At 40.7% G+C, this 22,855-nt stretch overlaps 1 protein-coding gene across 4 annotated transcripts in view; it reads left to right on the top strand.

Moving 5' to 3' along the window:
* Positions 1–22,855, top strand: part of grik4 (glutamate receptor, ionotropic, kainate 4) — a 347,454-nt gene that overhangs the window by 58,545 nt on the left and 266,054 nt on the right. The window lies entirely within an intron of this gene.

The following is a 22,855-nucleotide window of genomic DNA, read 5'->3' on the forward strand; positions in this document are numbered from 1 at the left end:
AAATTAATCTAGTTAATCACATTGAAAAGGCTAAAACATAGGAGTGGTAGATCTTGTTAGTATGGCAAAAATGGGTTGTTTTAGCCCATCGCTAGGTGGTTGCCAAGCATGTCTAATTTAGCTTTATATTCCATAAATGAAATGTTGTGTTGTTGTGAAATAAAAATGATAGAAACCTTTCATAAGGTGCTATAGCTGCATAAAGGCTAAAAAATGTCACTTTAGCCTATTGCTAGGTGGTTGCCAGGCAACATGATGGCATTGTCTTCCTGCATAATTTAGCTTAAATGATACTATTGTGACATAAAAATGATACAATACTTTTCTAAAGTGTTATAGGTGCACAAATGCCCAAAATGGTTCATTTTAATCTGTTGATAGCTGGTTGCTAGGCAACACGATGACAACATAATATCTAGATATAGATTAAAACCTTCATGAGGCCTAAGATGTACCTGTGCCAAGACTGGCTTCTCAAGTCCGTGTGCAGTGAAAATGGGCAACATTAAGTGCTTCCATTAAAAAAAAACAACCTTTTAGTGATTGTTTGATTAATGATCAATCCAGTGGTGAAGGTTAGTTAGACAGAATTGTTAAAACTAATTACTAATTAGCTGCAGTGTAGCCTGATAGATTATCATTTCTTAGCTGAACAAAAATAACAGCTGAGATAGCAAAGATAAATGTCTTCAGCTCCAATAGTCATCAAACATCTGGAGATTTCATTTTCCATTATGATGATGCAGACTCATTTGATGTTTTAAGTACACAAAGCTCATAGAAGCATAATCAGATGTCATTAAGGTATCTTTCATCTGGAGATGGAGGGGAGAGGTGAGTTTTCACTTTTGTCTAAAAGCAGCACATTAGCTTATTCACACTCACACACAAACACAAACACATGCACAAAATCCAATGTTTGAGAGTCTTATTTTAATAACATATTGGCACTAACCCAGTTGTTTATTAATAATTGTTGTAGTTAAACCAGAAAAGAATTCTGGTGGGACTGAACATGTTTTTTACGTTTACATGACTTAAAACCAGATTTGTGGGTTAAAAAACAAACCGCAGACTTATTGACCTGAGAAATCATTTGAACGCTCTTGTGTTCAAAGTAAAAGGTCAGCAGTGTTGGGACTAACGCGTTATTAAGTAACGCGTTACAGTAACTACGTTATTATTGTGGTAACGAGCACGGTAACTAGTTATTATGCCAAAATCAGGAACGCGTTAGTCGTTACTGGGATTTAGATAGGGTCGTTACTCGTTACTTCGTGTGGTGGCTATCGCGGAGCTTCCACAGATTCAATAACATTAGCAAGTGGTGGAGGCAGCAGGTGGAGGAGGGAAAGGGGACGCAGAAGGAAAAGAGACCCGAGGCGGCCGCCGGTCCAAGTGTGAACTGAACTTCAGGTAAGAAGTTATGACCTGCAGTCTATCTGGGTCAGATATAAACCAAGTTTAGGTGGAGTTTATTTTCGTTATTCTGACTTTTTCCGTACTGCGTGCTAGCTAGCATGACGGAGTTTCTATACAGCTGGGTGGGTGCTATGAAGTTAATGATGTTGAACTTTATTTTGTTCATAAGTTATTAGAGTTGCCAACCGTCCCGTCTGGTATTCAGAGAAAATATTACGCGTTTCTTATTGAGGTGAAAAGGAACAGTTTGTCCCGTAATTCAGCTACAATGAAAAAGGCACAAAGCTGGAGTTATTCTGTGTCTTTGCTGCACAGCTGCCTCTTCTTCTCTCATTCTCCCCCCTCCCTCTCCCGTTTCTACTTCAATCATGAAAACTGATCAATGATCAGCTGATCGGCTTTTCTCTCTTGTTTGTTTATCGCCCACTTTGCGCCAGAAACAGGAAACCAGCCGATGTCGCGTTAAACAACAGCAGCACGTTTAAGCTTGATCAGCTGTTGTTAGAATTTATTTAATATTAATTTCTAGTATCAGCTGATGTTTGCTGGAGCCACAGCTGTAAAAAAGCTGCTGGTCATGATGTCGGTTTGGTTATCTGGTGAGAGGGAAACATGAAGATGAAACCAGGAGACGTCCTTACTGAATCATCAGAGCTGAACAGGTGATGGAGAAACAGGTTTACCTTTTAGGTGACATAAATGAGTTGAAGGGAAGTTATGAACTGTTTCTGAGAGACAGATAACCCCAGGATCCTTTTTAGGTAGCTGACAGCTGGTAACTGTGCAGGTGCGGATCTAGCAAAGTTTTGCCAGGGGGGCCAAGTAGGGCATTAAAAGGGAGAGGGGGGCACAAAGAAATACTTTTCTTTCTTATTCTCATTTAAAATGTCTAGCTTTTAAAAAATAATTATCTGAATCTTACAACAAAGGATTGATAGATTGATGCATATATACCATCAAAACAGTGAACATCACTGTCACAACAGCGTTTGTTTTCATTCAAAGGCTTTATGATTTTTCCTATAATGGCGGCCAGTCTCTAATCAAAATGCCCGGGCCGATTTTTTGTCCCAGTCCAGCCCTGTATGCAGCTCATCTGCAGTCTGGTGTTACCTACATCTTCCTATTCAGAAGGCAGAATTTCTGAGTTCTGAGTACAATCAAAGCACCACGACTGCAGTTTTTGTGTTGAATGTAAAAAGCGCACATGACGCTGTGACGTAGGCTAGAATCATGGCAGCAGTCAATGACGGTCCAGGCGTGGGATTTCTCTCGTGGAAATATGTATTATCTTTTCCTTTCTATTGGTAGGTGGCACAGTGCACTTGTGGCAAGTAAGCAAGCTAGAAGACTGGCAAAGTTATGGAAGCAACACATTAACAAGAGAATTCTGAGTAAAACCAAAGTTACTTTCCCTAGTAACTAGTTACTTTGAAAGTAACGAGTAACTTGAAGTAACTGAGTTACTTTTGATAGAAGTAACTAGTAATGTAACTAAGTTACTATTTTAAAGTAACTTACCCAACACTGAAGGTCAGGCATATTTGCCCTGGAAAAAGAAGAGATCATTAAAATGCATTTTTATTCATCTTAACTGACATATTTGACCTTATAAAATGTATAACATGAAATACATGAAATTCTGAGCTTTTCTAATCAGAATCACTCCATTTTTCACACTGCACTCGTAGTGTTTATTTTGCACTTGCACACACATTTCACACTGAACGTATTCATTCATCGTGTCGTTTATCAGCACAGATATACACACACGTGCACTTAATCACAGTTTCGTACTAATTGTTTCTATGGAGCTTGTTGACATTCACGCAGTCACGTTATTCCAATTGAGATCTGACAATGGCCTCAGGATATCACAAAACATAGAAGTATGTGTGTGTGAGACCTTGTGCTAAATGGACATCAGCATCTCCCCTTATCTCTTTCTTTGTGCGGGTCTGCATTAATAAGATAATTGCCGTTAGCATGTAATTGCAATGTTAACTATGGCCAGACTGCTCCTGGACTACAAACAGATCGATTAAGTGTAATCCAATTCCTCGTCCTTATTAATGGCTGCAGTATCACCTCATGCATTTCATCCCACAAAAGCAAGGATAACTGCAACAGAGGGGGGAGAATGGATTACAGGCTGAGGCATTGCCTGTCCTCATCTTGATATGCTGTCCTCTGTCTTTAGGGTCTGATTAGATAAAACACTTTTTAAACTCCACAGTGTCAAGATGGGTGTGTTCACCTACCTTTTTGACTCTGTTGCTATCTACAGGTTGGTTTAGTAGACTTCTGAATATTACTTTGGCTTCACGCTGAAAGATCAGGCAGGTTTGCCATGGATAAATAACAGTGGATGATTTTTATGCATTTATATGGTGTGTTAATTGAGATTCTTGACATTTAAAAATCTCAGGGCTGCATCAATGCATACTGCAGACCTATTAAAATGTGCTGTAATTTTTGTTTGTGTCCTTACTATTATGTGGTTTTGTATATATCAAATACATTCACTACCACTTTCGTTGGTTACACTTATTCAGCCACACTTTAATGCAAATATTTAGTCAGGCAGTCAGATGGCAGCAGGGCAGAAGTTCAAACCAAGCATTAAAATGGGGAAAGAAAGGATGTAAGTGATTTTGGATTTCCATGATTGTTGGTTGTTCCAGGTGGGCTTTTCTGAGTATTTCAGATCTACTGGGATTTTCCCTCTGTTTTATCAAGGGTTTACAGAGAATGGTCTGTGAAATAGAAATTATCCAGTGAGCGGCAGTTTTCTGGGTGAAAATGTCTTGAGGTCAGAGGAGAATGGCCAGCCTGCTATGATTTGATAGCAAGGGAACAGTAACTCAAATAACCAGTAAATTAAACCAACGTATGGAGAAAAGCCTCTCTTGAACCTTGAAGCGGTTGTCCTACAGCAGCAGAAGACCACGCTGGGTCACACTCCTGTCAGCTAAGAAAAGAAAAACAATTTGTCTAAAAACAATTCACATAAGTTCACCAAAATTGCACAAAAGAAGACTGGGGGAAAAATGCTTGTACTCAAAATAAAGGTTTTCAAAACCTGAACTGAGAAACTGAGCACATCACCCCGTTTACCTGCCTCCAGGTCTCGCATGTAGTTATAAAGAAAACAAATGAAATAAAAAAAAATTGTAAACAAGAGTTTACATGAGTTATTATATAAGCCAGGTGCTTTGTCTTTGTGAATGAAAGGTTGAACAATGCTTGGATTTACAAGCTCAGTGTTAGACGTTAGTGAAATCTTGTGATTTGTTCTTACTTTTCACAGTGGATTTTTCTCGGTGCCCACAAACGGAAAATCTGTGTATCCTGATAGATAATTGTGTTTTTCTTACTGAGCAGACTTTGAGATGAATGATTTATTTGACAAAGGCTTCCCGGTGTTGTTGCCCAATGCATCATGGCAGATACCAAAAAAAACCAAAAAAAAACTGAGCACACAGTATTTGCAGTAGCATCCCTCCTCCATCGCTTACAAGAGGGTAGCAGCAGGTTTGTACATGTCCCAGCGGCCCCCATCTCTAACTGTACTCTAGCTCATTCATAACTCATCTGCAGTGGTGACACTCTGATTAATGCGCCCAGACACCAGCAAGCTGCCGATGCCAGGCAACAGCAATGCACAGAGTCTATTTAACAAACAGCAAGAACTGTCCATGTCACCTTGTATCAGCCCACAGGCTCCAGTTCACCTAGGATGGTTGGCCTGTAGCGTTGTTACTTTGAATGAAACCGCTCTGACTGGAGTCATTATGGGTAGTTTGTGTTTTTGTTTTTTTTCTCCCACTCCCCATGCAATAGAAATCCTCAAAAACCTTTGCCTCGTATTTTGAGTATGACTTGATGTCTAATCTTTACCTAAAACTGTAGCGAAATTGAGTTTGGAAGGGGGCAATAAAAGTTGGCGCCTTTGCAGCTTCTCTGAACGCTATAATGTAGTACTAATGAGAACTGTGAGTCTTTAATGATATAATTGAATTCGGCTCAAAGGTTTGAATGACTTTGGATGATCACTTTACAGTGTAGCTCGGTGGAGTGAACGGCACTTGTTTTCGCTGTTTTTTTCTCAACACGCCGCAGAGCCTCATTGAGCAACTGGCACACATGCAGACTGCTCTCTTTACTGCCATTAACCACATACCTGGGGTGCTTGGCCGCAGTAATGATGCTTGACTCCCGCACCCACAGACTAGCTTCCAGTGTCAACCATCAATCTGCCCAACAAGAGTTCAGGTATATTGGCTGTAGACAAATCAGCTGCCCATTTTATTCAATTACACCTTACTTTAGGCTTTTTTTTGTTGTTGAGTGCACCGTATTTACTGCATGTGTGAAACGGTTGTTGATTTGACAGAGGGTTAGCTTAGTCACCTTACTGTTGGTAAACAGTGAGTGGGTGAGATCTATCACTGAAATGGGTAACAAATACTGATAATGGAAGCCCTTGGCAGTAAATAGGTAGAAAATGAAGAGACGGGCACGGCTTACGGAGATCTTTTTTTCATCCCCTCAAAATTCTGCTGAGATTGTGCTTAAGTCATGTCCTCACCTCATTTCCTTGAGATGATTGGATCAGGGTGGTTGGGTGCAGCTGTCAGCACCTGACATGATTGAAAAGTAAAGTGTCCCAGCCTTTCATACTGAATAAAGTAAATTGCGTTTAATAACTTCATTCCTTTAACTGTCAAAATTCACACGTTCACTTCATCATTCTGTTTTCACGGCTCCGTTGGTAGCGCTTTATTTCTTTGACAGCAGCGATCGATTTTATGTTAAAAGAAGAGAGTTCTACACCCATTTTTGTGCCCGTCAAATTACTCTGTAGTGTTCTGTAGGCATGATCAATTCACAGACCTGTTGTAAAGTGTCATGAAACAAGTGTAGATATAAAAATAAAACACTGGCAGGTAATAAATAAGATTCAAACTGAAAGATTGAAGCGCACACACATTTACAGTGTTTGTGTGAAGTTTCACAGGTCCTGACACTGTCCATCCCTGTCAGAGTGAAAATATATTCATCTCCTGAGAACTGCGATATGCCTGTGAATTCTTTTTAGACTGAAGGAGGAAAATTGTGTGAATGCTGAAAGCAATGCCTTGGCACGAGATATTACATGTGGCAGGGCAATTTCCATCCCAAGCAGGAGCAGCTCCTCTAGTCCAGTGTTTAATTTTCACATGTGATTGCAAAAGATTTTTCTGAGAGCAACTTGGTACTCAGACTCTTTCAGATTAGCTTCAGTGAAATTGGTACCTTTCCCATAAATAATGTGGTAAATATGCAACACTCACTCCAGTTATACTTATCTAAGTAATTTGAAACCATCTCCACGGCCATCATGGCTGACATTTCGTCTGTGGATCGAAGACGAGAAAGTAAACACAGCCGGAATCCGGGTTGCTGACTGCTTAAACACTCGTATCAGGAGTGCTGGATTTTCATGTCATAAGCGGTGTTATCATGAGAGGTGAACGTTGTTATATAAATGTCCTAGCCATCTGTACGCCATCAACAGCCACCCTGCAGTATGGCCCAGTTGCATTCTTTCATTTGGCCCTTCCTTCTTCTTTTTGCTCTGACAGAAACAGGAAACAAGTCTCTGGGAAGTGAAGCTGCACAAAACCCACGACAGCATCTCATTATCCACTAAATAGCACCAGATTAATTACAAAGACAATGACAGATGGCTTGTTCCTGGATCATTGAGATGGGACCCAGGGGAGAGACTGAAACATGCAGGTACAGAGAAGTGGTTCCACGGCAGCTACACACATGTAGTGGATAGATGGATAGATTCTTGCATAGTCCATTTATTTCACATCAAGTGAGCATTTTTAAACCTTTTTTAATATTATGACAATTCCAGTATCCAGTACCCATTATTAGAATTCAAATTATTAGAATTACTAGAATTTTTATATATCAATCAAAAAAAGGATTTGCAATGCAAAAATGTCCGGCTTCTGCAAAGAATGTTAAATTTACATTCCATTACTACCAATTACTGCATTAGTGCAGCATGACATGGAGGCAGTGAGCTTGTGGCGCTGCTGAGGTGTCACTACAGCCGGAGTTGTTTTGATAGCAGCCTTCAAGTCGTCTGTATGTGTTTTTTCATCTTCCTCTTGACAGTACTCTGCAGATTCTCTGAGGGTTTCAGGTCAGGCAAGTTGGCTGCCCAATCAGATGCACTGATAAGATGGTCAGAGAACCATTCGGTAGTAGTTTTGGCACTGTGGACAGGTGCTGAAGCCTGCTGGAAGAGAAAATTGGCATCTTGATAAAGCTTGTCAGCAGATGGAAGAGTAAAGCCCTCTGAAATCTCCTGGTAGATGGCTGCATTGACTCGAGACTTAATAGAACACAGTGGATCAACCAACACCAACACCGGCAGGGGACACGACTCCCTAAATCATCACAGGCCGCAGAAACTTTACTCTGGACTTTAAACACTTTATGTTTCCCTCCACCTTTCCTCCAGAATCCAGGACCTTAACTTACTAATGAAATGCAAAAATACTTTGGACCACTGATCAGCAGTCTACTTCTTTTTCTCCTTAGCCCAGGTATGATATTTTTGACATTGTCCTCGGTTTAGGAGGGGTTTGATATTAGGAATGCAACAGTTGTAGTGGTGCATGCTGGCTCTTGATGCTCTGACATCAGCCTCACTTCACTCCTATTTTTGAATAAACTTTTCTTGACAGTCCTCTTAAGGCTGCAGTCCTCTTTGCTGCTTATGCACCTTTTGCTACCTCACTCTTTCCTTGTCAGAGAAGGATCAAGCCAGAACGAATGAGCCAATTCAGTTTTCTAATGAATTTTAGTTATGAGAACACAAAAAAAGGAAGTTACAAATAATGTAAAACAATACAGTGCTTAAAAAAACAGTTGATCGATATATAATCCTGTCGAGGGATTTTTATATTTTAGAGCTTTTCGGAAAATCGTGTTACACTGTGGCGACCTGTAAAGGTCAGCTCTCTGGTAGTGTTTTGACTACACAAAAGAGGAGAAACATGATTTACTTATTTATTTTTTTCCTCTTTCATTGACTTCTTGTAGCACCTGTTTCAACAGTTCTCGGCTCTGATCCTCCGCTTGTATGTGGTGCTCTGTCCTGCTGAACAATTTCCTGCGGTAGTACTGAATTTCAGACTCACGGAGTTCTGCTTTTGTTCACCTGCCGGAGAATACTTGCCAAAAAAGCGGTGTAGGATAAAAGAAGACAAAAACAGAACTGTTTCACAAAATGTTTTACTGAGAAGCATCCGTTTTTACACAACATTAAAAAAACGCGTTAAAAGTATTTCCCTTGTTTTTCCACTATTAAACATTGAGGTTGTGCATCCTGTTCATGAACCTAAACACATCTAGTGTTTTGGGTGTTCGAGATTAGACACATTTCCTAAGCTATCCACTCAGATTTTAACAACTGTCAAACAGATATAGTGGAGTAAAAGATACACAACATCTCACTGAGTAGTTTTTGACAAATTCCCTGAAATGTCAAAAATAGTAAAATCTGACACAGCTTTAATCTTGTCTAACAAATTGTCTAAAGTCAAAGCATATTCAAACATTAGAAGTAAATCCTGCGGCTTAAGAATTTGTATTTTTTTAAAAAAAAAAAAAGATTAATTTTAATCAGTGATTAAAGATGAAGAGAGAATGCATTTCTAACATAATCATGCATCAATATTTTAGGTAAAGTTACAGCTCTAACAAAGATTTTCTTCCAACCAGCTGTTTTTTTTAATATTTAAGTATGCACAGTATTACCCATCTGTACACAATATGCTGATGTAATGTGATAATGTGATGGTGTCGCCAGTGCACTGTTTTCCTGTAACCAGCAATTGTCCATTCCCTGGACATCTATTTTAGTTTGATGTGCAAACAAACACAATTTAAATTTACATAACACTCATTTTACTGCAAACACTCGCTGCGCTGTGACTGCCATATTTTTGTCCAAGTGTAAAATCCAGAAGTCACGGTGCAGATTAACTTGTAAAATCTCATTATGTTTGGGGATTATTTTAGTGTGGTTACTTCGATTTAATTTTATAGTATTGCTTACTTTGTTTGGTCTCCACACCATAATGTAGAATTATTTGGCAACATAAATAGAGATAGGAGATGATCGAGGGTTTGAGGACAGAGAACTTTTTTCAGTGGCATTTTTGATCTGTTTACAGTTTTTCTGAATTGCTAAAGCACTAAACTCTCTTCTCTAAACCAAAATCTCAGTGGCCTAAATGTATTTTTTTTTTTCCGAATCAAACACTCTTCTTGCTAAATTGAAGCGCCACAGATATTTTTTTTTTCATCTGTGCACCCCCCAGCTTGTTCTGTCTCGTTCCGTCTTTATCTCTGTTACCTGCCGCTTGAAGGTGAAATGCAGACTTTAGTAGATGAAAGTGTTTATTGACTTTAACCAGTTCAAGCAGTAGGTGTTTAAGCCTGTCCATTTAAATACTTAATTTCTCATAGGAGCAAGACTACTTTACAAACAAATGACGCTGATTTTTTACATACACCAGATTTGGTTCTCACACCTGATTCAATTGGCTATAGATTCTCGTTAGACCACTGGGAATCTCATAGTTATGACTTCCTCCCTCACAATTCAGTTCCAGACAAGCTTTTAGGTACACAGCAGATCTGAAATGTCTGGGATTCGCTCACTAGTGGTTGAAATAATGACAAGAGCAAAGGTGCCAGAATTATTGAAGGGGGGTGAGTAGAAGCAAACAAATGATTTGAAATGGCTGCTGTTGTCCAGTACTACTGAGCCTCTGCTGATGGGTTCAGTAACTTCCTTTGTGCTCACTCTGTCTTGAGTTATTTGGCAAGGTCATTCTTGCCAGCTGAAAATCAATAAAAGCATCATATTTTTGGAGAATTTGGAGGACATCAACAGTGTTGGTAACGGTGCTAGTTTTGCAGTTTATAGATCTCCACTATATAGATACATTTATAAAAGCTATGTCAGAAAATGGACTGTAAATAGCTGATGGTGAGGCTTGAACACTATTTTGAGAACTTTTCCTGCTATTGTATTTCTCTTAGTGCCATTTTTAGGATTTTCCACAACCAGCAAATTCAAGACACACATTATTTATTAATAGTAGCCATAATAAATAAATGAATCATACTTTGGTTTAATACAGGACAAAAGAAGAAGAAGAAGTGACGTGGCATGTAGCGTGTGAGGAAGGCAGGCAGGACTGAGGACCCAAAATGTACACTCTCAGCCAAAACGAAATTTAAAAAGCAGCTCTATTGCTGGACTATGGAATTACGAAAGGAAACTGAGAGGCACATGAAACCTAAACAAACAGGTGGAACACACAGCCGGAGAATGAGGGAGATCGCAGACGTAAATACGCATGAGGGCAAATGAGGGAACAAACCACAGGAGGGAACACAGCTGAACAGAATCCAAACTAAGGAGACAGAAAAAGCACAGCTGAACATGGAACACAAAGGACAAGAGACTGTCAAACTAAAACGGGAAGCAGAGACACACACACACACACACTGGGGCGCAGACAGACAAAACCCACGGATAAGAGCAAGGAACGAGAGAGAGCGAGAGAGACACACACATGACTGGAGAAACAGACAACCAGGCAACATGAAGACAGAACTGACTTAAGTGGGGGAATGCTGAGGGAAGGACACAGAGACGAGACAAAGAGCAAACTAAACTAGGAAATATAAGATACACATGAACATAATAATGAATAAATAAGACTCCAAAACACCAAAAAAACAAAACACTAGGTCAATGACCCAGGTACTCTAACATGACAGGTCTAAAATAGTATCTACAGAAGCTGAACAGGATCCAAAAGTCATGTCCATAAGAAATAGGAAAGAAAACTCCAACCAAGACCTTAAACAGGACCTAAAAGATACATCTGAAAGATTCAGATTTGCTCTTCACCAAAGCCTCATCAAAAAAGGCCGAGCTGGAAGAGTGGCTGTGTTGAAGCCATTCCTAAGAAAGGGAAATTGAGAAGATATTATTCAAAATATAACATTTTTGGTTCAAATGAACTTCAATTCAGGTACAATTAGGGGAGAGGTAAAACAGGATCAAGGCTCTGTCATGGCTTGGAGCTGCATTTCAGACAGTGGTGTTGGAGATCATCAGTCTTTGATAAACCATGAAATACAATTTGTAAAGCATCTGGTTGGAAACAACATTTATTTTTGACATGATAATGATCTCAAACACACTGCCAATGCAGTAAAAGCAAACCTGGGGAATTATCAGTCACGGATTGGCCTCCCCAACTCCAAACCTTGTCATTACTGAAGCAGTGTGGGATCACACTTTGCAGCGAACTGGCCATGAAGGCCTGATTCACATAGTCTCCTCTGAACTGAGATGTGTCTTCTATGTGAACTCTGGGACGCATTAATGTGGGATCTAATCTGAGGTGCTGTTAATTGGCAATTTCTGAGGCTGCTAACTCTAAAAGAACTTCTCCTCTGCAGCATTAGAGGAGAAGTTGTTGGTCTGGCTTCCCTGGGAGAGCTCATTTGAGATCCAGCTTACAGACTGATTGACAATCACATGATAAATTAGTCATGGGCTTGTTTCCATTTACAAATTTGAGCAGTTCCATTATTTTGATTATAATTAGCTGTATGCCAACAGTACTTTGGCACAACACAGCTGATCATCTAAAAGACATTAAGAAGGGAATTACACCAAGTGCGACAAAGCACACATGAAGCTGGTGAAAATTTTGCCAAGCTCTCATCAAGGCTCTCATCAATGAACTAAAACTATGAGCATATGTATATATTTTGATCAAAATGTTTCCTTTCCAGTTAATCTCCTTGTGCAGGTCTACTTCACTTCTATCACCCCTCTTCTGTAAAATAAGGCGGGTGGAGAAGAGTTGTTTATGAACTTAAACAACTATCCATCCATCCATCCATCTCCTCAGCCACCTCCTCCAGGAGGCATTTTAATCCAATGCCTAAACCTCCTCATCCAGCTCCTTCAGATGTGGAGGAGCAGTGACTCTACTTTGAGTCCCTCCCTGATGACTGAATTTCTCACCTTCACCTGCAAGAAAGAGGCCAGCCACGCTTCAGAGAAAACTCATTTCTGCCACTCGTATCTGCAGTCTCATTCTTTTAGTCACTACCCGAAGCTAATGGCTGTAGGTGAGGGTAGTCACTGCTAGATCGACCGCTAAATGAACACCTTTGCTTTTACCCTCACCTCTGTCTTTACAACAAGGGACTGGTACAGTGTCCACATCACTGCAGACATGGCCCCAATCCGCCCGTCAGTCTTCCACTCCGCTCTCGCCTCACTTGTGAATAACATCCAGACATGCTTAAACTCCTCCACTTGGGGCAGCAACTCATCCCTGAGAGGGAACGCCACCCTTTTCCAGCTGAGAAACATGCCCTCAGAATTGGAGGTGCTAATTGTCTTTCCCACTGCTTCACACGCGGCTGGAGGTCACCACCTTATAAAGGCACTTTTTTATGGCGCTTCATAAAACCCATATTTCATTTCGTCATTAGTATGTTTTGGGTAGAGTTCTAATATCTAGATTTAAAGTTACATGTTTTATAAGCATCTTATTTATGCGTGTTTTAATGTTAGTCTCTGACCTTAACTTTGAATTTGGTAGCACGAATGACAAATTTAAAATGACCTGAGTCATTTAAAATATGTGTGAATAAACTGCAGATTCAATGAAGACAGAGGCTGTAATATAGCGCCTCTACACAGACACAGCTGTTCACATTCAGACTTTTTGTTATTTTTGTTGTGTTAACTTTAGTTTGAGCCTAAATATCATAATAACACTTAGATACAGGTATAGGCACGGAAAGAGACGGTCCTATAAGTTGGTGTGAGATGCGTGATGCAGAATGAATCACTCCACAGAAGTGTTATTCTCAGTGCAATGCATCTGAATTAGAACACGCCTCAGTTTGGCTCCAAGGTCAAATCGCGATGGTGACTTTTGAGGTTTCTACTGTAGCATCATTTTTCATAAATTTTGTTCTTTTGTGCCAAAGTCTGAATAATAGTCCAGGCAGAAAAATGTTCACAGAAAAATAATCAAGGCTGCCAAGGACATATCAAACTCAAACAGAAGACTGGTGGCGGAAGTCAAGGAACAGCACAATATGAGAGGCAATGGTTTCAGATAAAAGGTCATTCTGCTTTCAATAAGTAGGATCGCAAATGATTATAATTATGCTGTAATTCAATGAGCTGAATTATAGTCAACGAATTTACATCGAGCCCTAAGCATTGCAAAGGTATAACAAAAGCATCTAATCATTGCTAATGAAAGGTTTGATGTTTTTAAGTGCTTGCTGTTTGATATGTTATTATTCTCATTCAAATCTTCATGCTCCTTTTCAGTCACAAACACAAACACACACACACAGGTAGCAGCTGTAACATTTCAGCATATAAGAGAATTGCTGCTGCTACTGCATTTCACCTGCATTATAAGCCGTCTTAGTTTTCTTTTCTGACAGGCTGGATAGCTATTGTTCCCCTCTGTTGTGTTCTCCACTGTGACATCCGGTAATGGCTTTGCAAGTGCAAGTGGCTCCCTGGGTAAACAAAACAGGCCCTGAAATATGTCGAGGTGAAATCCTAGAGGTATGTGATGTTTGCTTTAGTTGTAGTCCTCTGTTGGATGTGTTACTTGTTTTTGTATTTAGTCAGGTGTACTTTGTAGTGAGGTCACCGGCTGTGATGACATATTTGGTTTCAAGGGATCTAGGTGTCTGCCCATTTGTTTGTCTGTGTAGACCCAGGCATGGCCAGTGTTGTATATGTACTTATATGTGAACTACCTATCTTATTTTACTTAAATGTAAACTGCAACTGTTTTCTTCTAAGTAAAATGTATTTCATGGATCAGTTATACTAGAAATAAAAAAAAAAATAGCACAGAAACGTCCTTGCGACTAGGATAAATCAATGATTTCACTCAATTTTTTGCATCTAACCCTTTCAAGTTGTTGTGATGGCCGACTGGTTGCATTCAACACCCTCAACCAATCACACAGGTTGTCTGGTGGGAGGCGACCTATCTTCAAACAATCATGTTGCAGCTCACAACAACTGGAATCTCTCTCACTGGTGAAGGTTTGAATGTTAAAAACAAGTTTTGATGGGAATTTCTGTATGTGCAGACAGTAACAGATTTGCAAAAGACAGCAACAGATTTGTCATTTTTGCCACAACAATTTGCATTACCATATTATCATAAACAGATTGCATGTAATTGCCAAACTGACCCCATTCAGTCGCAAATTAAGAGCAGATTGAAAGCAGAATGTCTCCATCTTATTGCCGTTTTAACGCTGTGTTGATGCAGCAAACTTGTGAGCAGTCACAGACCAGGTCCCTGTCTTCGAAGCAATCACTTCAAAGGCAGCAAGCTCGCGAGTTGACTGCACAATAATTCTGGTCTTGCTACATTCTCCAAACACTGTTTTCCCAGCTGCGACTGTAGCATTAAATGCTCTTGAATGTTCATTATGCAGAAAGGCTGTATGCCATCTCTACTTTCCCCCAGTCAGCGTGCACTTATTTCTAATTAGCCTTCATTTGTTCATTAAAGAAAGCCCAGTTGCAATTGCGCTAGTAAAACATTGACCCAAAGAAATCCAGTGTGTTTTTTAATTATCACTAATTAAAAAAAAAACTGATAGAGGATACCCGATTTATTCCAGTTTATATCCAAGAAAATTAAGTTAGGTTTACAGTCAAATACAACTTTATGTCACCCAAGTATTCTTTCAGGGATATTTCCAGCTATTTCATTATCATCAAGAAATAATCAGACTGAATTAAAGCAGGATCAAAGGGAAAATCCTGTATGGGACTGGCTTATGATGCCATAACTTTTAATCTCATGATGGCAGCCAGTTTCCCTGTCTTGTAATGGAAAATAATTTGACTTTCAATGTGAGTGCAGTATTGGTGCAGTCTACAGTTCAATCCTGTTCCCGTGGCAGCAAATTGGATGGTATCCAATGTTATAGATATTAATGGGCACTTTAAGTACAGAGAGAGCACAATGACACAGTGAGAGAGAGGTGGGTGCAAGAAGGAGCCAAGTGTGAGAGACAAGAGTTTTCTGAATACAGTATCTGAACTTTGAAACTGAAATAATTTAAGATCTCCACATAAACAGGGAAGAAGATGTCTAATGGACTTGTTTTATATGCGATTATGAAATCAATACTTGCCATTCGATATGTACGTATTACCCTTCAGCTTGCACACTATCAGTAATACATTAACTAACTCAGTATCCTTACTGGTGAAGTGCAAGGGCAAAAATAATGGTTGCTTTTAACTAAATGCTATACTGTAAGTTCTAGCCCTGTGCTCTCGTCTCACATGTACAGTGTAGGGTCATGTGGACATGTTTAAATTGCACACCCACGTACACTGACACTGATGATGAAACCCAACACAAGCTATAACAGGACAGTCTTTAATTTCAGAGTATTGAATTGAAGAAATGATATCAGCACACGTATCTGTTTCTTTCGATTTCTGTGCTTTAGGTTCGTTACCTTACACTATAAAGCACATTGAGGCAACTGTTGCTGTTATTTGGAGCTATAGAAATCAGATTGAATTGATCTGAATCGAATGATCAGTTACAAATAATGTAACTGTCAAAGGTTATAAATAGAACAGCTTCTCCTGCTCACAATTCTGCACAAATTGAATAAATAAATGTGGTCCACTGGAGACGTAGCTGTACATCAAGCTCTTGTGGGTTAGAAAATGCAGACAATGGATTGATGAGGTGATCTGGGACATGTCGCTATTTAAAGGGAATAGACCACAGGATGCAGTTTTGTTCAAACGCAGCCCACTCCGATGGTTGCAAAAGAAATTTACATTCTTATACAGTAATGGCAGCCAGCCTTGATGAACCTGTTTTAGTTATGGCATCCATCTACTTGATGTCATGCAAATGCAGGAAAATGAAATATTGGGCATTTCAAACAACAGAAATTTTTTAGGAGAGTGGGACTATTTATCACATATAATGTGATGGAGTGGCTGTGAAAGTCTTGGAGAGGTGGAGATTCCGATGAGTTTCATTTGCGGGGCAGTCAGCAGAACGCCTCTACATCCGAGGCTGAAAAACTTCAGAGATTCTACAGACTGTTTTTAAATTTCAAACAGGATGAAAAAGGCAGCGCGCCATTATCTCGTCCAGCGCAATTATTGCGGTGGATTCGCTCTGGGAAGATTTGTTTTTATCATGTTTATTCAAATGCTTATGTAAATTTTTTTGAGGGGGGGTTAAAGCATACAGGTTGTTCTTTTTTCCTGTATGTGTTTTGACACATTTCTTGGATTATCAAAGTTTGCAAACGAGTAAAAACATTGAAAAATGCTATCTAATGAACACAGCTTTGGATGTTTACCATTTGGATTTATCTGATGGGATGTAAAATAGGAATTATGGATGCTTTTCATTGAATTAAACTGAATAGAAAAAAAAACTGATAGAAATTGAGCAAAATGTACTACATATGAAAATGTAAGGTTCATATAACAAAGATGATATAAAATACACAAGGCTTTGGTCAGTTTGATGATTTTAAGAAAGTACGAATGAGACAGAAGAGATCTGTGTGTTGCAGAATTGTTATTATATTCATTATTCTGGGCAGTATGTTAAATAAGTGTGAGATAATAGTCTGTTAAATAGGAGAGATGATGACGTTCCAGTCACAGGGTTTGATTTCTTTTTTATCAGCTCTTGGAATTTTAAGATGGACTGGCCTTGGCCTCACCCCACTTGGCAGTCTCATCTTTTCCCTCTTTCTCCCAGACACACACACACACACACACACACACACACACACACACACACACACACACACACACACACACACACACACACACACACACTCTGGGTGAAGCTGACCATTACAACAATGTTAGCGGTGTCTGTCTCGCCCTGCTTTGATAATTAGAAATCGGACCATGTTCCTCTCGTTCACAAATTCCCCACTCTGCCATTGTTGCTTGGGGCCACCGCGCTGTTTGGATGAAGGCTGATTAAATTCAAGTCACTGAGTAGTCGCAACGGCTGTAACAGAGGGAAGGAAAGAACAGCAGAGGAGCCACAGGAGGGGGTGTTGCTGGGAGAACAGGCTCGGAGTGTGATAGCTGTCTCTCCCTGGGTGTCATCCCCTTTAATCGCTAAAGTAGAGTGGTAAAGAAGCTAACATGGCTTTTCTCAACCAGCTGAGAAACTACTCGATTCATGCTTTGTGGATCTGATTTTATGCGGTTTTAGAGCATATAAGGAAACCATTCCTGCTTGACCATTTCTGAGCAATGCCTTCAGGCTCTGTACTGGGTGTCTGTCCCATGCCATGTGTTGTAGTAAGAGCAGGTGTTTTGATGTCCTGCTGTATTGAGGTCCAGACATCACAGCTGCTGCCGTGGCGGGAACGAAAGGGGCCGCTGGCACATAAAGTAGGAAAAAACATGGCCTCTTGTCAAAGACTACACATGTATAATAAACTGGACAAATATCAGAAATGTCAAGCCCAGAGTTAAATTTGATTTTCACAGTGATCCTCCAAGTAGGGTTTCTAATAGAAAAATGTTGGTCGGATCTACAGGTGTGAGAATTTTTGCTTTTACAACCCACAGAGCTTTACAATGATTACTTTCTAGTGTAAATCGTGACTTTTTTCATGTTTGCTGTCCATCAAATTCCTTAAAATTGCATTTATTTGCAAGCAATGTGCATTACAGTGAGTTTGTATCTGTAACTATGTATGTGTATAAATGCATATGTGGGTAAGCACATGCATGTGTATATATTTTTAATGCACACCCGTATATTGTTTGTTTGTTTGGTGACTCTTTGGCAGTTCAGGTTACTTGTTAGCATGCAGCAGCTTCCAGGGTTGAAAATCTAAGCCAGTGCGGTTATGTCAAAACTTCCACGGCTTCCAATGGCCACTTGAGGATGACTCTAAAAGAGAGTAAATCCCAACAGACTCACATCTTTACCAACGGCATTAACATGTTTATAGTCTGGCTAAAAAACCCTGTTTTGCTCTCTGTGGGGTGAATTATTTATAACTATTTTGGATTTTGATGTTGCTTAAAGTTAGAGGCAACTTTAATTGACAGGTTTTTCCAACTACCTATCATCATTATGTGGCAGTGAGTATATTTAGCACAGCACAGTGAAGCTGGGAGGTAGAAGGAGGACTTTTTTTCAGGGCCTGTGCAGGCAGTATAAAACATGGGCATAACTGCCATGAATTCATGCAGTGACTTGTGTTGATAGATTAGTGTTTTCACCACTTCCATCTTGGTTTCTAAAAATCAAATGTAACAATAGTGGGCCATGTGTGTCTTTGAAACTGCCTTAAAATCGTATCGATTCATTTTTTAAGAGCCCTAATAGATGATACTGTATGTGGCAGTACTGGTTCTGCGACCCAATATTTGTGTTTCATACTCACAGTTACAGCAATTGTTTGATTATTTTTGTTGTTTTCTTTAGTTCTTAGTGATTGTAATCCGTCCTCCCTTTGTAGTTACCTTAGGCTGTGTTTAGTTCCTGTTCCCATGTCTACTCTATGCTTTTCCTGTAACCCATATTTCATGTCTAGTCACCCTTGTTGCTATGTTCCCTATGTCTCCCCAGTCACTGTGTTAAGCTTGTGTGTCCTGAGTCTGAGTTTCGGTCTGTGTTTCCTGTTTTATTTTGATAGTCCCTGTCCTGTGTGCAGCATGACTGATTTTGCTTCCCTTGTCTTGTTAGGTCTGATTTGTCCCAGCTGTGTTACCACCTGTTCCCCATTCCTTTGTTGTCTTGCTTGTGTGTTTAAGTTCTCTGTTAGTTGTTGTTAAATAAAGCTGCCTCCTTTAGTTCGCGCCTTCGTTTTCTGTGAGTCCTGCTTTTAGGTCCTACATCCTGCACAGCAAAACTTAAGGTTATGTATATAACCCCGGTTCTCTGAGTAGCATGAGTGAGTGTCTCACTATGGGAACGCCTCCTGCGTGACCTCATCAGAAGCTCAAATACCATCACCTAGCCAGCCCTTACAGGCTGGCTAGGTGACGCCCATGTCAGGAGGGGCCAGTGCCTCCCTATATAATAGGCTGACATAGCGTCAGATGTCATTCAAAAACCTCTTCTCACAGAACCCTGTAGACAACTGTGCTATTGGGTGCTAAAGCTAAACTGTCCACAGATTCGAGTGAACAACTCGGTCGCCGGGCGCTTTGTTCCCAGCTTTTCAGTTGTCCACTAGCATACAAGCAGTAGCAATACTGTTCTGTAGCTAGTGCGTGTGCCAAGTAGCAATACTTTCACCCAGGGAAGTAGCAATACTTTGCTAATAAAGGTACCCCTTGCTTCACCATCAGGTAGCAATACCCTTTGACGCTAGCGGTTTTTTACACATTAGGTAGCAATACCTGTAGAAAAGTAGCAACACTTTTCACCCCACGTTAGCAAGGAATAGCAATATTCTCCACACTCGGTGTCAGTCTCGCTAACGTGCGCAACCCTCTAGCTAACCATGGCTGAGATGCCCGATGATTTGGCCGCAACGCCAGGGCCGAGCTGGGCAGAGGCAGACCCTCAGCCCATCGCGACCGCTTTCCCGTCACTGGAGGCACACGGAGATCGTGTGTTTTTCCCCGATGCTGGAGTCACCTGGGGAGGAGATGCTAACAAGGACGGAGATGAGTCTGCTGACTCGGAGCTCCTGCTGTCTGACGACGGCGAGGAGGAAGATTTCACCTCCTTGGCTAGCATCAGCTGGGCTGCAAAGCCCTCGACTACCGGCGAGGTTGAAAAACCGACACCACCGTCTCCCCTGGATCTCGACATGCAGGACATGTGCAAGCGCACAGCCGCTAGGCTCAACATCCCGTGGCCCGCCATACAAACAGAGGTTGTAAAGTCTCGTTTTGACGGTAAGAAATTGCCGGAGGCGAAAAAGACGGGGAAGCATGTGTTGCCTGTTTTCCATGAGCTACTCGATGAGATAGCGGTGACGTGGAAAGCAAAACCTTACAGCGAGAAACACCCCATCGTGGGGAGCTCTCTGCTGGATTGTGAGGGGATGGAGTCTATCGGCCTCCGCCAGTTGCCACAAGTGGAGCCGTTGGTGGCGAGCCATCTTCACCCGAAGACTCTGTCCTCATCGGCTCCATCTCTCCCCTCCAAAACAGACCGCTTCCAGTCTAGCCTTACAGACAAGTGCTACAAGGCAGCGGCTCTGTCAGTAAGAGCCCACAACGCCTCTTCTATGCTAATGGCTTACCAAGCTGAGCTAGAAGAGAGCATGACAGCTAACCCAGATACCACAGTGTGGGAAGAAATCTGCGTTATAACTGACCACGTCCTCTGCCTCCAGAAGGTAGCCATACAGGCTACTGGAAGAACCATGGGCCTCATGGTTCTTCAGGAGCGAGAACGCTGGCTTGGGCTCACCAACCTGACGACCAAGGAAAAAGAGGAACTCCTCGACACCCCTGTCGTCCCTCACGGTCTCTTCGGTGAGCTTCTGATGAGGTCACGCAGGAGGCGTTCCCATAGTGAGACACGAAACGAATGCTATGAAAGAGAACATGACACTGTACTCATTTCTTTGAGAATAGGTGGTTGTTTATTCTGTAGTGTGAGGTCACAAATTTCACACAAATCCAGTCAGTGGATTGGGAAATTATTGACTCCGTCTGTGGAGAAAATTGGTCGACCAGCCGATGTAGTACTGTAGCTTCTCCTAGAGCCTCGCCGGTAGCATGGCTAAAACCTGAAATCCGACAGCAGACAGTAGACGGCGGGAGCCAGTGGCCTCAGAAAACAGCTTGTTCTCATAGCCCTGTGCATGCCACGAGGAAAGACGAGCATAGGGAGAAGAAAGTGGATCAGCTGCCTATGAAGGTTAAAATCACTGTGTGTCCTGAGGTGAAATCACTGCAGCTCAGTGTGCACCTGATCTGATTGAGGCCTTAGATCAGCACAATCCTGCAGCGCCAGAGATGGCTGGCTTACTCGAGTAGAGGGTGATTGATGAAGACAACAACCTCATTCAACTGGCAAGCAAATGAAAGGCATATTTATCTCATGTCAGAACACTCAGAAAAAGATATACATACAAGCCACCGGCGTGGGATTGGAAAGCTTATTTTACACAGATTTTAATTTTCTCCTTTTGCTTGCTTTCCGTCTGTAGTCTGACGAGAAAAAATAGAGCTGGAACAAGCTGCTGAATAAACATTTTTCAAAACTAATGTTTTCTTATCATTTTTCTTCTAATTAACAGGTTCACATTGTGGGAAGATAGAAGAGATCAAATGTTTGAAAAACATGCTCTAATTTTGTCCTACACTATCAACATGAAGTTAGCAAAACTCTCACTTATGTGATTATTTCCTGAATTATTCCCTACCACCCCCTGCTCCAGTTATAACACGGCCTGTCTGTATTTTGTATTCTGTGAACACTGGTTATGCGCATCTGTTATCAGCTGCTCATCAAATTCATCATTCATGCTTGGTACCGTGTTATTGATCTTATTCCATCAGCCTTTGTCAGTAGTCTGCTTGACGGTGGATATTAAACACAGCTACTATATTTTCACTTGAATCAGTGGTGTGCTGCTAAGAGACGTTGGGAAGTGCTTTTCAAGTAAAATGAAACATTCATTAAATCTGTGTTGTGTTTTATCCGCTACTCCAACTCTAATTTCCTGGCCCAAACTTGTTTTATTTTTCTTTTTGTAGTTCAGGTGCATAAAAAAAAGAAAGAAAGAAGGATTAGGTACAAGTGGATAAAATGGTAAATGAAGATTTTTGTTTATTTTCGTCAGAGGCTTTATTCCAAGTTTGAGCTGCAGATCACAAACTTCTGTTATGAATTACAATTAAATTTTCTCTGAGGTAAAACAATTACTTCCAGACAATACACAGCTGAGATTATTAAATTACTTTGAGACGAGGATGGGAGTCATGAAAGTGTGGGTGGGATAGAAAGAGATGTGAGAAGATGAATTTAGCAGCCCGGGCAGGGAACCAGAGGCGACGTCAGAAAAAGAGAAGAATCCAGTTAAGTCGGACGAATAAGACAGCAACAAGGCCAGGATGTCAGCAGGTCCTGCTCTGTTTGAGCCCCTGATTTTGTTTGTGAACTGTATAGTCTTCACCTCTAATCTCATACACGAGGTTTTCTTTCCTGTCACATCTCTGAGAGCTTGTTTAAAAAAAAAAAGTAAGCCACTTACTTACACAAGTAATTTCAGTCTTACTTGTGTAAAGATTTTCCCCTTAATAAATGAACTTTGTATTTACTTGGAT

Source organism: Neolamprologus multifasciatus, chromosome 14 (assembly GCF_963576455.1).
Source record: "Neolamprologus multifasciatus chromosome 14, fNeoMul1.2, whole genome shotgun sequence".
Taxonomy (NCBI): Eukaryota; Metazoa; Chordata; class Actinopteri; order Cichliformes; family Cichlidae; genus Neolamprologus; species Neolamprologus multifasciatus.